Source organism: Mobula hypostoma, chromosome 4 (genome assembly GCF_963921235.1).
Source record: "Mobula hypostoma chromosome 4, sMobHyp1.1, whole genome shotgun sequence".
In the NCBI taxonomy this organism is placed as follows: domain Eukaryota; kingdom Metazoa; phylum Chordata; class Chondrichthyes; order Myliobatiformes; family Myliobatidae; genus Mobula; species Mobula hypostoma.
Window position 1 is genome coordinate 33,366,123 of NC_086100.1, and position 14,393 is coordinate 33,380,515.

A 14,393-nucleotide genomic window follows, 5' to 3' on the forward strand; every position below is an offset into this window, starting at 1 on the left:
ACTTTTAACCTTTCCTTTCAACCAAACAGGAACATAAAGATCCTGTACCCTCAAAATTTCACCTTTAAATGACCTCCATTTCTCTATTACATCCTTCCTATAGAACAAATTGTCCCAATCCACTCCTTCTAAATCCTTTCGCATCTCCTCAAAGTTAGCCTTTCTCCAATCAAAAATCTCAACCCTGGGTCCAGTCCTATTCTTCTCCATAATTATATTGAACTAATGGTATTGTGATCACTGGACCCGAAGTGCTCCCCAACACATACCTCCATCACCTATCTCATTCCCTAACAGGAGATCCAACACTGCCCCTTCTCTAGTTGGTACCTCTATGTATTGCTGCAAAAAACTATCTTGCACACATTTTACAAACTCCAAACCATCCAGCCCTTTTACAGAATGGGCTTCCCAGTCTCTGTGTGGAAAATTAAAATTTCAACACAATCATAACCTTGTGCTTACTACAAATATCTGCTATCTCCTTACAAATTTGCTCCTCCAGATCCTGGTCCCCAATAGGTGATCTATAATACACCCCTGTAAGTGTTACTACACCTTTCCCATTCCTCAATTCCACCCACATAGCCTCCCTAGACCTGTCCACTAATCTATCCTGCCAGAGCACCGCTGTTATATTTTCTCTGACAAGCAATGCAACACCTCCCCCTCTTGTCCCTCCTATTCTATCACACCCGAAGCAAGGAAATTCTGGAATATTTATTTGCCAATCACACCCCTCCTGCAACCATGTTTCACTAATAGCTACAACATCATATTTCCAGGTATCAATCCATGCTCTAAGCTCATCCACCTTTCTTACAATGCTCCTAGCATTAAAATAGATGCACTTAAGAAACTCTCCACCTCTTACTCTCTGTTTATCCTTAATGGAGCAAACAACTTTGTTACCTTTTTCTTCCTTCCCCTCGTCATCTTCGGTCTGATTTCTCCCAATCTCTGTCCCCTGCCTATCCTTCCTCACACACTGTCTACTAGCTTTCTCGATTTGTGAACTAACCTCCTCTCTCCTAGTTTCTTCAATTTGATTCCCACCCCCCAACCATTCTAGCTTAAAGTCACCTCAGTAGACTTCGCAAATCTCCCCGCCAGGATATTGGTCCCCCTAGGATTCAAGTGCAACCCATCCTTTTTGTACAGGTTACACCTGCGCCAAAAGAGGTCCCAATGATCCAAAAACTTGAATCCCTGCCCCCTGCTCCAATCCCTCAGCCACGCATTTATCCTCCACCCCATTGCTTTCCTACTCTCACTGTCGTGTGGCACAGGCAGTAATCCCGAGATTACTACCTTTGCGGTCCTTTTTCTCAACTCCCTTCCTAACTCCCTATATTCTCCTTTCAGGACCTCTCCCCTTTTCCTACCTATGTTATTGGTACCTATATGTACCACAACTTCTTGGCTCCTCTCCCTCCCACCTCAGGATATCTTGGACGCAATCAGAAACATCCTGGACCCTGGCAGCAGGGAGGCAAACTACCATCCGGGTCTCCGGACTGTGTCCACAGAATTACCTATCTGACCCCCTTACTATCGAGTCCCCTATTACAACTGCCCTCCTCTTCCTTTCCCTACCTTTCCGAGCTGCAGGGCCTGACTCAGTGCCAGAGGCACGGCCACTGTTGCTTTCCCCAGGTAAGCTGTCCCTCCCCAGCAGTACTCACACAGGAGTACTTATTGCCAAGGCGCACAGCCACTGGGGTACTCTCTATTACCTGACTTTTCCCCTTCCCCCTCCTAACCGTGACCCACTTGTCTGCCTCCTATGGCCCTGGTGTGACCACCTGCCTGCAATTCCTCTCTATCAACTCCTCACTCTCCCTGACCAGACAAAGGTCATCGAGCTGCAGCTCCAGTTCCCTAACGCGGTCCCTTAGGAGCTGCATCTCAGCGCACCTGGCACAGATGTGGACGTCTGGGAGGCTGGGAATTCTTTGAGGAATAGACAAAGGAGAGCCAATGGATGTTGCTTACTTGGATTTTCAGAAGTCCTTTGACAAGATGCTCACATGAGGCTGCTAAGCAAGATAAGAGCCCATTGTATAACAGAAAAGATACTAGCATGGATAAAAGATTGGCGGCCTGGCAGGAGGTAACGAGTGGGAATAAAGGGGGCCTACTCTGGTTGGCTGCTGATGACTAAAAGTGTTCTGTAAATATTGGTACTGGGACCACTTCTTTTCATGTTAAGTGTCAATGATTTGGATAATGGAATTGATAACTTTTTGCCCAAGTTTACAGATGATGCAAGGATAGGTAGAGGAGCGGACAGATTAGGAGAAAGGGTAAAGAAGTGACAAAGGGAATATAGTGCATGGAAGTTTATGGTCATGTAGCAGGAATAAAGGTGTAGAAAATTTTCTAAATGGGGAAAAATTCAAAAGTTTGAGGTGTGAAAGGATTTAGGAATCCTTGTGCAGGATACCTTGCAGGTTGAGTTGGTGGTAAAAAAGACAAATGCAATATTAACATTTATTTTGAGAGGACTAGAATATAAAAACAAAGTTTTAATGCTGAGGCTTTGTAAATAATCAGTCAGACTACGATGGGATTATTGTGAGCTGCTTTGAGTCCACTTTCTAAGAAAAGCTGTGCTGGCATTTGAGAGGGTCAGAAGAGGTTCACGAGCATGATACTGGGAATGAAAAGGTTAAAATATGAAGAATATTTGATGGCTTTGGGCCTGTACTCATCGTTTAGAAGAATGAAGGAGGATCTCATGGAAACCTAAAGGATATTGAATAGATGTGGAGAGGATGTTTCCTATAGGTAGGGGAGTCTAAGACCAGAGTGCACAACAGGGAACAGAGGAACATCTCTTTAGAACAGAGATGAGGAGGAATTTCTTTAGCCAGAGGGTAGTATTTCTGTAGAATTCACTGCCACAGATGGCTGTGGAGACTATGCCATTGGGTATATTTGAAGTGGAGTTTTATAGGTTCTTGATTAATAAGGGTGTCAAAGATTATGGGGAAAAGGAAGAAGAATGGGGTTGAGAAGGATAAGAAATCATCCATGATGGAATGATGGGGCAGACTCAACAGGTGAATTGGCCAAATTCTGCTCCTATGTCTTACAGTCTTATGGAACCGCACAGCAGGCTGATAATGGAAAGGTTGCAATGAGAGTACTTGGAGGATTAAAGTGGATGCCCAAAGTTATAGCCACTTACGGACTTAACAGATATTTTCAACCACACAGTTGAGCAAACAGGATTTGGTTTCCATATGCAGAGGTGATCACGTGGTGAGAAATGGATGCAGTGCACCAAATTGTTTCATCCAGAAAGAGTGCTTATAATCTTGGTCATTGAGAATGAGATGGAGGAGAAAGAACACTTTTGGGAACTACTATGTGGGAAGTTGCTGAGAGAATGAAAATGGATTTTGGTAGCAGTGAACTAAAATATTTCAAGGAAATGCATCATTTCAATGAGGAAGTGCTGAGGAAGACTTATCTGGTAATGGCTTCGTGTTAGAAGTCAAAGCTTGTGGGATGGAAGGCAAGGTCAAGAAAGACCCTGTCTTTCCCCTCTGCAACCTATTCCGTCTGCCTATCACTCATACACTGCTCTCACTGGTTCTCCCCTGTCCACCATACTTCCTTTATTTGGCTCCTCCATACCTTTGTTCCTAATGAGACTCGATAGCCTCAGCCCATTGTTGCCACCACTGATCACATCCCAACCTTTGTTGCTATACCACTCTTCCCTTCCCCACCTTGACTTCATCTACTGTTAGTCTGGATCCACTGATTGCTTCCCTGCCCATCGCTCACCTCTTTATATAGGCTTCCTCTCCTCTCTACTCTTTCAGTCTAGATGAAGGATCTTGAGCAGAAACGTAGCTTCTTCATTTCCCTCCACAAATGCTGCATGAGCCACTGGTTTCCTCCAGCAGCTTTCTTTTTGCTCCAGATTCCAGCATCTGCCGTCTTTTGTGTCTCCAATAACTCTATCATCTTTGGGTAGAAGGAGGGAGCTTGTGTGCAGAAATGCAGAAACTACAGCACAGCTAATATGGAAGGAGAAACTGCAGCTGAATAAAATACAGAGGATATACTGGTGTGTCAGGGCAGACATGATAGAGATAGACAAAGAAGGAAGATGCAGTGAAATCCCAACAGGAAGCAGGGTGGAAGAAAATGTAGGCAAGGCAGCTGTCTTGAGGTTGATGCCTTTCACTAACCTACCTTTTGCTATAGAGACAGGCAAGCTGAAAATGTGGGGGGGGATGGGCACAAGATATACAGTGAAGCAAACATGGTAAAAAATCAGTACCATAGATGGCCAGACTTTCTAGAAAAAAATAAGGTAGTACCAACATGTTTGTCAATATTTGATAAAAAGGTGAGGCAGTAGCCAGAGTAGAAGGGAAGGAGAATGTTGCATACACTGTATTCCATGAAGGAGACTGACTTGGCTTGGAATCACAGGAGTTCATGTGGAGGAAGTTGTCAAAGTGAAAACATTCAGATAGGTTCTTGTAACAGCTTGAAAATCCCTAAGACTACCTTACAACATATTTCTTTTTTCTCTGAACTTGCACTAATGTAATTATGTACATTTTACTTTGTTTTATCATGTATAATTTATGTTAATTTAAGCCTATGCTGACCTTTGTTTATTGTGTACAGTGCTGCTGCTACAAAAAGCTAACTTTCATGACATTTACAAGCTGGGTATATACACCTACGGCATTAAATTTGAAATGGGACTTGGGAAAGGCACATCACTTCCCTCAAGGGAGCAACGAGGCATCTTCAAGCTCTCCCAGTGGAGGAAGGAGGCAATGAGGACAGTGCAAGGGATGAGGTAAAAGGCAGCTGTGGCATTTCTGTTACACAAGAGTTTCTGCAGATACTAGAAATCCTGAGTAACACACACAAAATCCTGGAGGAACTCCTCAGGTCTGGCAGCATCTGCAGAAAGCAAAAAAGAGTCAATATTTTGAGTCCTGATGAAGGGTCTCAGCCCAAAACATTCCTCTTCATAGATGCTGCCTTACCTGATGAGCTCCCTCAAGATTTTGTATAGATTCAATTATCTCTCAATGTTCCCAATTACTGCAAGAAAGAAGCAGCTGTTGAATATATTGGAAACTGAAGGACATGATGTACATAGTTGTTTATGAACAAGAAATAATAGTGTTTGTATTATTTTGTTATGAAATAATCAATATACTTTTGAACTGTTTTCTGTGTCATATAAACAAATGCATGCATTTAAAATATTAAACTAGTTGCTTTTAGCAATATTATTTACTGATTAAAGAGCTTAATAATGAATCTAATGTTGCTGATGATATCTAAATTAAGTTTAATTAGTGATTCACTGGCAGCTGGAAGTGATTTGCAGGATTCAATTACTCTTCTCAATGAGAGCTTGTTAATACAGTTTTACCAATATAAAACTTAGCTTGGTTAAAAGGGTCATTTTTTTGAAAAGGTTTGTCAATTTTAATGGTCTTTAAAAATTCTTGCCAGGTGGATCGTCAGAGAAGTTTCCTCCTGTACAGCAACTTTTAATTTAGCAAATATTATAGATTGGTTATTCTTGGGGTTCTTACATACTTGGCAATATTAAGCTAGTATGACAGTCTCCCACTAGAGTTGCGAGGTAGGGTTAATTTAAAAATCTTTTAGGATTTGCTCAAACTAATAGCTCAATCTGATCACCAATTCTGAGAAGCATTTCCCAAATATGGGATTGAGTGAGTCTGGCTGTGATCCATGATTCTGGAGGGAATCACTGCCATTTAGTCACTCCCACACGAGCAAGTCTGGGACATACTGAGTGACAGATGTTGTCTCATCTGTCGCTCCATTCAACATTATGCTGAGGAATCTGCCTCTTCATCCTTTACCAGTTAAAATTAGCATGGGACTATAGACCCATCCATTTTCAGCCTGGAGGAAGGGAAATAATTTGTTTTAAATTATTCTTTGTTAACAGTTTTATGGGTTGATATATTAGTTATTTTAAGAATGTTCTGTTAAATTGCATCACATATTATATCATAACAGTTTGAGCTTTACTACTGAGGTTTAGTGTTTGGTTTAGAGGGCCATATTCTAAATGTTAAATAACAAGGCTACAGAGGAGACAGCACCCCCGTTGAAACTAGAGAACATGGTGAAGAGCTTCAGTCACAAATTTACAATCTCATTATCCACATCTTGAAATAGGAGATCTACCAGGGAAAATTGGAAGTGCTGCAATTAAGTCTGCCTTCAAGAAAGGAGACCAGCCTGACTGTCTCTCTTACTGTCCACCACAGGCAAAGCCATTGCCAAGGTCCATTGCACCTACTCCTGGTGGCCGAAGTGCTGCTTCTGAATCACAGCAAGGTTAGAAGCTTAGAAAAATAGAGGGCTATGGATAACCCTAGGTAATTTCTAAAGTAAGTACATATTTGGCACAGCTTTGCGGGCTGAAGGGTCTGTATTATGCTGTAGGTTTTCTATGTTTCCACGTTTTGTCCAGATAAGGGTACATTAGATGTGATCTTCACCAGTGGACAGCTCGAAGAAACAAAACCAACCATGATACATGGCCTTCCTTTACTAAAGCTATTGATTGCAATGATCAGGAGACATTGTGGAGGATGCTCCTCAGATCTAGTTTTTCACAGAAAGCTGTGTCCTGTTTACACAAAAGCACATGATACTGTAAAGAAACATTCTACACAGAACCGCCTCAGTGAAGACTAATGTCAATCCTGGCTGAGTCCCTGCCAAACCTGTTCCTCAGTCTTTCTAACTGCAATTTTACACCTGACCTCAAAAAACAATCGGCGAGAGTCTAACTAATCTTCAGAACTAATGCAAGAATATCAAATCTGTTTAACAATCAGGTTATTTATAATGTTCTTACACAGCACACAAAACTACTGTGAATTGTGTTAATATTTCAAGGCTTGTTGATTGAAGTTTAATAAATCCCAGGCCTTTGAAGAAGAGCAGAGATGATATCACTGGTATTCTAGCCAGTATTTATTCTTTTATAAGCATTTTGAGAACAGATTAGGTGGACATTAACACACGGCCTGTGACAGCAAAGTCGCTATTGCTTTCTTTCCTGCACATTGGTGACTACATTTTATAAAGGATTTCAGTAGCCATCAACCTCATTAGGATGTTTTGAAAAGCATGAGGTAGGAACTATATGCAACTCTACTTTGTATACTACATTAAGATTTATTTGTAGTGCTCAATTACACAGCTCTGTAATTTTCACCCAATGGCTCACTTCATCCGCATTTGGGAGAAAAAATTGAATCAGCAGTCAGTTTAACATTCCCCTCTGATTTAACTTTCTACTAGCTTCAAAAGGAATCTAAAATTAACTCAGGCAGAAAGTTTCGGCAGATCCAATCCAGTCTGAATGCGCTGATGCTACTGTAATGGCCTGGTTAAGATCTCTACTGCCATGCTGTGAGGTAGCTTCTGTAAAAGCAGTGTGCCACGCTAGGAAGTGTGTTCTTGCTTCAGCTAAGACAGGGACCCATGTTGTTTAATTTAGGAATGTGAGTCAGCCAATCAGGATTGTGGGAGGCGAAAGATGGTTCTAGAGAGCTGTGCAGAAGAGTTTTATGAAGGATAGCAGTCTGGTTACTGGTCTTTTGGAGGGAAATGCAGTAAAGTGAAGATTGGGAGAGATGCCCATAGGATTCAATCTGATGGGAAGGCACAATTGCAAGGAGTGCTTCGCGAGACAAAGGAGTCCAAGATTGGAAGCTCTACTGGTGACTGGTGATGACAATTCAGCGCTGTAATGGTTATACCCAGCTTTTGGAAGAGACGAGCTCCAACAGTCACGTGCACATTTAGATTGGTTTAACTGCAATGGACCCTTTTATTTTTCTTTCTTTCTTTCTCTTAATAACTGATAAAGCTGAAATTAGTAAGTATACTTGCTTTATAATTTTATGATCAGTTTTTTCTTGCCGAGTGATAATTGTGTATGGGCAGCATCTACACAGCATTCGCTCAAATTGAGGTTTCTTCAATTGGAACATCACGGCATTCATCTTTGGTTGAATCCCAAATCATACTGACCTTAGACATATATTATTTATGAAAGGTGGCCTTCTTACCGCTGAGTTATAGCAGCGTTAGCTAACGAGCCAAGATTGTATAAGGGCCCATGAAGAGGGTTACACTACTCTTTCAGTTAGTTTTTGGACTGATTTAAGCTCCATTACAGGATGTTCAAAGTTCAAAGTAAATTTGTTATTAAAATGTGTATACAGCACCATATACTACGATGAGATTCATTTTCTTGCAGGCATTCACAGTAGAACAATGAAATACAACAGGAGCAATGAAAAACTAAATACAAATAAAGACTGAGAATCAATCAATGAAGATGAAGTCTGCAAATACAAAAAAACAAATATTATTAAATAAGCAAGTAAATAAGTCAATAAATAATACTGTGGAGTTGTTGTAGAGTCCTTGAAAGTGAACTGATGGTGTGGAACCTATGGCTCCTGTACCTCCTTCCCGATGGCAACAGTGAGAAGAGAGTATGGCCTGGATGGTGCTTTCCTGTGACAGTGTTCCTTGTACATGCGCTCGATGGTGGGGAGGGCTTTACGTGTGATGAACTGGGCTGTATCCATCACTTTTTGTAGTATGCATTTGGTGAAGGCTTTATTTCATGTCATCTAACTAAGAAATGGAAGAAGTTGGCCTTTGGCCCTTATACCAAATGCACCATTAAGACCACAGCTGACCTTTTACCTCTGTACCATTTCTCTCCACCGATGCCAATTCCAATGAATTCCTTTATTTCCATATGTCTGTTGATCTCTTGCTTTGCAAATACTCAGCAACTGTGCTTCAACAGGTAAGGAGTTAAGGGAATTCTGTCCGCCAGAGAAAACAGGATGTCCCAGTGGCCACACGTTTTAATTCCGCATCCCATTCCCATTCTGATATGTCTATCCACAGCCTCCTCTACTGTAAAGATGAAGCCACACTCAGGTTGGAGGAACAACACCTTAAATTCCGTCTGGGTAGCCTCCAACCTGATGGCATGAACATTTACTTCTCTAACTTCCGCTAATGCCCCACCTCCCCCTCGTACCCCATCCATTATTTATTTATATACACACATTCTTTCTCTCTCTCTCTTCTTTTTCTCCCTCTGTCCTCTGACTATATCCCTTGCTCATCCTCTGGGTTTCCCCCCCTCCCTCTTTTCCTTCTCCCTGGGCCTCCTGTCCCATGATCCTCTCATATCCCTTTGCCAATCACCTGTCCAGCTCTTGGCTCCATCCCTCCCCCTCCTGTCTTCTCCTATCATTTTGGATCTCCCCCTCCCCCTCCCACTTTCAAATCTCTTACTAGCTCTTCCTTCAGTTAGTCCTGACGAAGGGTCTCGGGCCGAAACGTCGACTGTACCTCTTCCTCGAGATGCTGCCTGGCCTGCTGCGTTCACCAGCATCTTTGATGTGTGTTGCTTGAATTTCCAGCATCTGCAGAATTCCTCGTGTTAAGGGAATTCTTTTTTGTTAGAAATGCCATTCTTTGAATGAATATGAACGATCTTGTAATAGAAAGACCATAAGACACAGGAGGAGTATTAAGCCATGCAGCCACTCGAAACACCTGCCTTCTCACCATATCCTTTGATGCCCTGACTGATCAGGAGGCTGTCAACTTCTGCTTTAAATATACGCACGGACTTTGCCTCCGCCATGGTCTGTGGCGGAGCGTTCCACAGATTCACTACTCTCTGGCTAAAAATATTCCTCCTTAACTCTGTTCTAAAAGGTCACCCCTTAATTTGAGGCTGTGCCTTCTAGTTCTGTATATCACCATTATAGGAAACATCCTCTCCATATCAACCTTATCTAGTCCTTTCGACGTTCAGTAGGTTTCAATGAGATCTCTCTGCATTTTTCTAAATTCCAGTGAGTACAGGCGCAAAGCTGCCAAACGCTCCTCATATGTTAACCTCTTCATTCCTGGAATCATCCTCTTGAACCTCCTCTGGACTCTCTCTGATGACAACACATCCTTTCTGAGACATGGGGCCCAAAACTGTTGACAATACTCCAAGTGCAGCCTGCTAGTGTCTTATAAAGCCTCAGCATTATCTTCTTGCTCTTATACTCTATTTTTCTTGAAATAAATGCGAATATTGCATTTGCCTTCTTTACCACAGACTCAACCTGTGAATTAACCTTCTGAGAGCCTTGTACAAGAATTTCTAAGTTTCTCTCCACCTCTGATGTTTGAACCTTCTCCCCATTTATATAATAGTCTGTACTACTGTTCCTTTTACCAAAATGCATTATCATACATTTCCCAACATTGTATTCCATCTGCCACTTTTTTGCCCATTCTTTCAATTTGTCTAATTCCTGCTGCAATCACGTTGCTTCCTCAGTATTACCTACCCCTCCATCCATCCTCATATCATCCACAAACTTTGCCACAGAGCCATCAATTCCATTATCCAAATCATTGATAAACAATGTGAAATGTAGTGGTCCCAATACCGACCCCTGAGGAACACCACTAGCCACTGGCAGCCAACCAGAAAAGGCCCCTTTTATTCCCAATCACTGCCTTCTGCCTGACAGCCATTCCTCTATCCACATCAGTATCTTTCCTGTAATGCCACATGATTTTATCTTGTTAAGCAGCCTTATATGTGGCACCTTATCAAACATCTTCTGGAAATCCAAGAAAATGACATCCACGGCCTCTCTTTTGTCCAACCTTCCTGTTACTTTCTTGAAGAATTCTAACAGATTTGTTAGGCTTGATTTCCCTTTACAAAAATCATGCTGGCTGGAACACTGCTAGTGTCTTCCACAATGAAGACTGATGCGAAGTACCCATTAAGTTTATCTGCTATTTCTTTGTCCCGCATTACTACCTCACCAGCATTATTTTCCAGTGGTCCAATATCAACTCTCACTTCCTTTTTACTGTTTATATAACTGAAAAAACAGTATCTTCCTTTATATTATTGGCTAATTTACCCTCCTATTCAATCGTTTCTTTTCTTAGAGCTTTTTCAGTAGCCTTTTGTTGGATTTTAAAAGCTTCCTAATCAGCCAACTTCTTACTCACTTTTGCAGCATTTTATGCCCTTTGCTTGGCTTTTATGCAGTCCTTAACTTTCCTTTTCAGCCGCGGTTGCCTACCCCTGCCACTTGAGAACTACTTCTTCTGTGGAACATATCTATCCTGCACCTTGTGAACTATTCCCAGAAACTTCACCCATCTCTGCTCTGTCGTCATCCCCGCCTATATCCTTTTCCTATCCACCTGGGCAAGCTTCTCTTGCATTACTTTGTATCTTCCTTTATCCCACTGCGATACTGATACATGTGACTTATGCTTCTCCCTCTCCAATTGCAGTATGAATTCAGTCATATTATGAAACCTGCCTCCTAAGTGTTCCTTTATGTTAAGCTCCCTAATAAGATTTGGGGTATTATACTATATCCAATTTAAGATAGCCTTTCCCTTAGTTGACTCAAGCACAAACTGCTCTAAAAAGCCATATCATTGTTATTCAACAAATACCCTCTCTTGCGATCCGACACCAGTCTGATTTTCCCAATCCCCTTGCATATTAAAGCCCCTCATTACAATTCTATCATTTCCTTATTACATGCCTTTTCCAGCACCCTTTGCAGTCTCAACCCCATATCTCTGCAACTATTTGGAGGCCTATACATGATTCCTATATTGGTCTTTTTACCCTTGCAGTTTCTTAACTCCACCCACAAAGATTCAACATTCTCTGACCCTATGTCACCTCCTTGTAAAGATGTAACTCCATCTCTGACCAACAGAGCCACACCACCACCTATGCCCCCCTGCCTGTCCTTTCAATACAAAATATATCCTTTGATGTTAACCTCCCAACTATGGCCTTCTTTCAGCCATGACTCTGTGATGCCCATAATGTCACACCAACCAATCTCTAGTTGCGCTACAAATTTGTCCATCTTATTCTGAATGCTATGCATATTTAAATATAGCACTTTTAGTCCTGCATTCTTTGCCCTTTAGAATTTGGCCTCTGTGGTACAATTTAACTCTTTTCTCTGTCTGTATTCATACCCAATCATTGCCTTGTCCTTCCTTACATTCATGTTATACCCGTCACTGACTTGTGAACCTGCTGGCTCATCCTCAGCACTACAATATTGCTTCCTATCCACCTGCCATATTAGTTTAAACCACTCCCGACAGATTTAGTAAATCTGCCTGCCAGAATATTGGTCCCCTTCGGATTCAAGTTGTGAAGAAGGCGAATGGAATGTTGGCATTGTTTTCTAGAAGTATAGAATATAAGAGCAGGGATGTGATGTTGAGGCTGTATAAGGCACTCATGAGACCACACTTGGAGCATTGTGTGCAGTTTTGAGCTCCTTATTTTAGAAAGGATATACTGACATTAGAGAGGGTTCAGAGAAGATTCATGCAAATGATTCCAGGAATGAAAGGGTTACCGTATGAGAAACGTCTGGCAGCTCTTGGGCTGTATTCCCTGGAGTTCAGGAGAATGAGGGGTGGGATCTCATAGAAACATTCCAAATGATAAAAGGCCTGAACAGATTAGATATGGCAAAGTTATTTCCCATGGTAGGGGACTCTAGGACAAGAGGGCACGACTTCAGGATTGAAGGACGTCCTTTTAGAACTGAGATGCGGAGAAATTACTTTAGTCAGAGGGTGGTAAATCTGTAGAATTTGTTGCCATGAGGGACTGTGGAGGCCAAGTCATTGGGTGTATATAAGGCAGAGATAGATAGGTTCTTGATTAGCCAGGGCATCAAAGGGTATGAGATGAAAGCAGGGGAGTGGGGATGACTGGAAGAATTGGATCAGCCCATGATTGAATGGCGGAGCAGACTCGATGGGACAAATGGCCTGCTTCTGCTCCTATATCTTATGGTCTTATAACCCACCCCTTTTGTACAGGTCACACCTTCCCCAGAAGAGGTCCAAATGACCTGGAAATCTGAATCCCTGACCCCTGCTCCAATTCTCCAGCCATGCATTTATCTGCCATCTCATTCTATTTCTATCCTCACTGTCACATGGCACAGGCAGCAACCCTGAGATTACTACCCTTGAGGTCCTGCTTCTTACTTCTTTCACCTCTTCACTTTCCCTAACAAGCCAAAGGTCATCGAGCTGCAGCTCCAATTCCCTAACACGATCTCCAAGGAGCTGCATTCAGAGAAGAGGAATTTTTCCTGGTGCCCAGTATATTACTCCACATTCAAAGAACACTTTAAAAAAAACAATGTGTGATGATTCATATTATTTGGCATTTGAGGGATGATTCTATGGTGACAGTGATTAGCTGCATCAGGCTAAGGGTGTAAAATTGACTTGTTTGTCTTTAGAGGCAGACTACGATTGAAAAATAATTGTGAGTTACAGTATAATTGAGAGCAGGAAAAAAATAAGGCTTGTAAGAATAAAGTGGACTCAACATCAATATGCATTTATATGGTCCTTATAATGTAGCAAGGAATCCCAAAGGAACATTATCAATCACAGAACTGAAACAAGACAAATGAGACTAATCAAAAGCTTTATGCAGAATAAAGCTGAGAACAGAAATATTTATTGAGGGAATTCCAGCACTTAAGAAGATGGATAATTTATAGAATGTAGAATATAGAACATTATAACACAGTATGAGCGCTTCGGCCCAGAATATTGTGCTGACTTCTAAACTAATCAAAGTTCCATAAAATGCTTCCCTTATGCATAGCCTTCTAGCATTCTTTCATCCAGATATCTAAAAGACTCGTAAATGTCCTTAATAGATCTGCCTCTACCACCACCTCTGGCAGCACAATCCACATATACACCAGTCTTTGTATAAAAAACCTACCTCTAACATCCTCCGTATACATTCCTCCAACCACTTAAAATTATTCCTTCTTGTATTAGCCATTTCCACCCTAGGAAACAGGCACTGGCTCTCCACTCTATCAATGCCTCTTATAATCTTAAACACTTCTATCAAATTAGCTCTCATCCACTTTCACTCCAAAGGAAAAAAGCACATTCTTTACTTATAAGTCATGCTCTCTAATCCAGGCGGCATCCTGGTAAATCTCCTCTGCACCCTCTGTTAAGCTTCCACATCCTTCCTTTAATGAAGCAAGCAGACCTGAACACAATACTCCAAGTGTGGTCTACATTATACAGCTACAACATTACTTTATGGCTCTTGAATTCAATCCCTCAACTAATGAAGGCCCGCACTGTGCCACACGCCATATGTCTTCTTAACCACCTATCAAATTGTGCGGCTACTTTGAGGGAGCTATGGACATGAACCCCAAGATCCCTCTGTTCCTCATCACTGCTAAGAA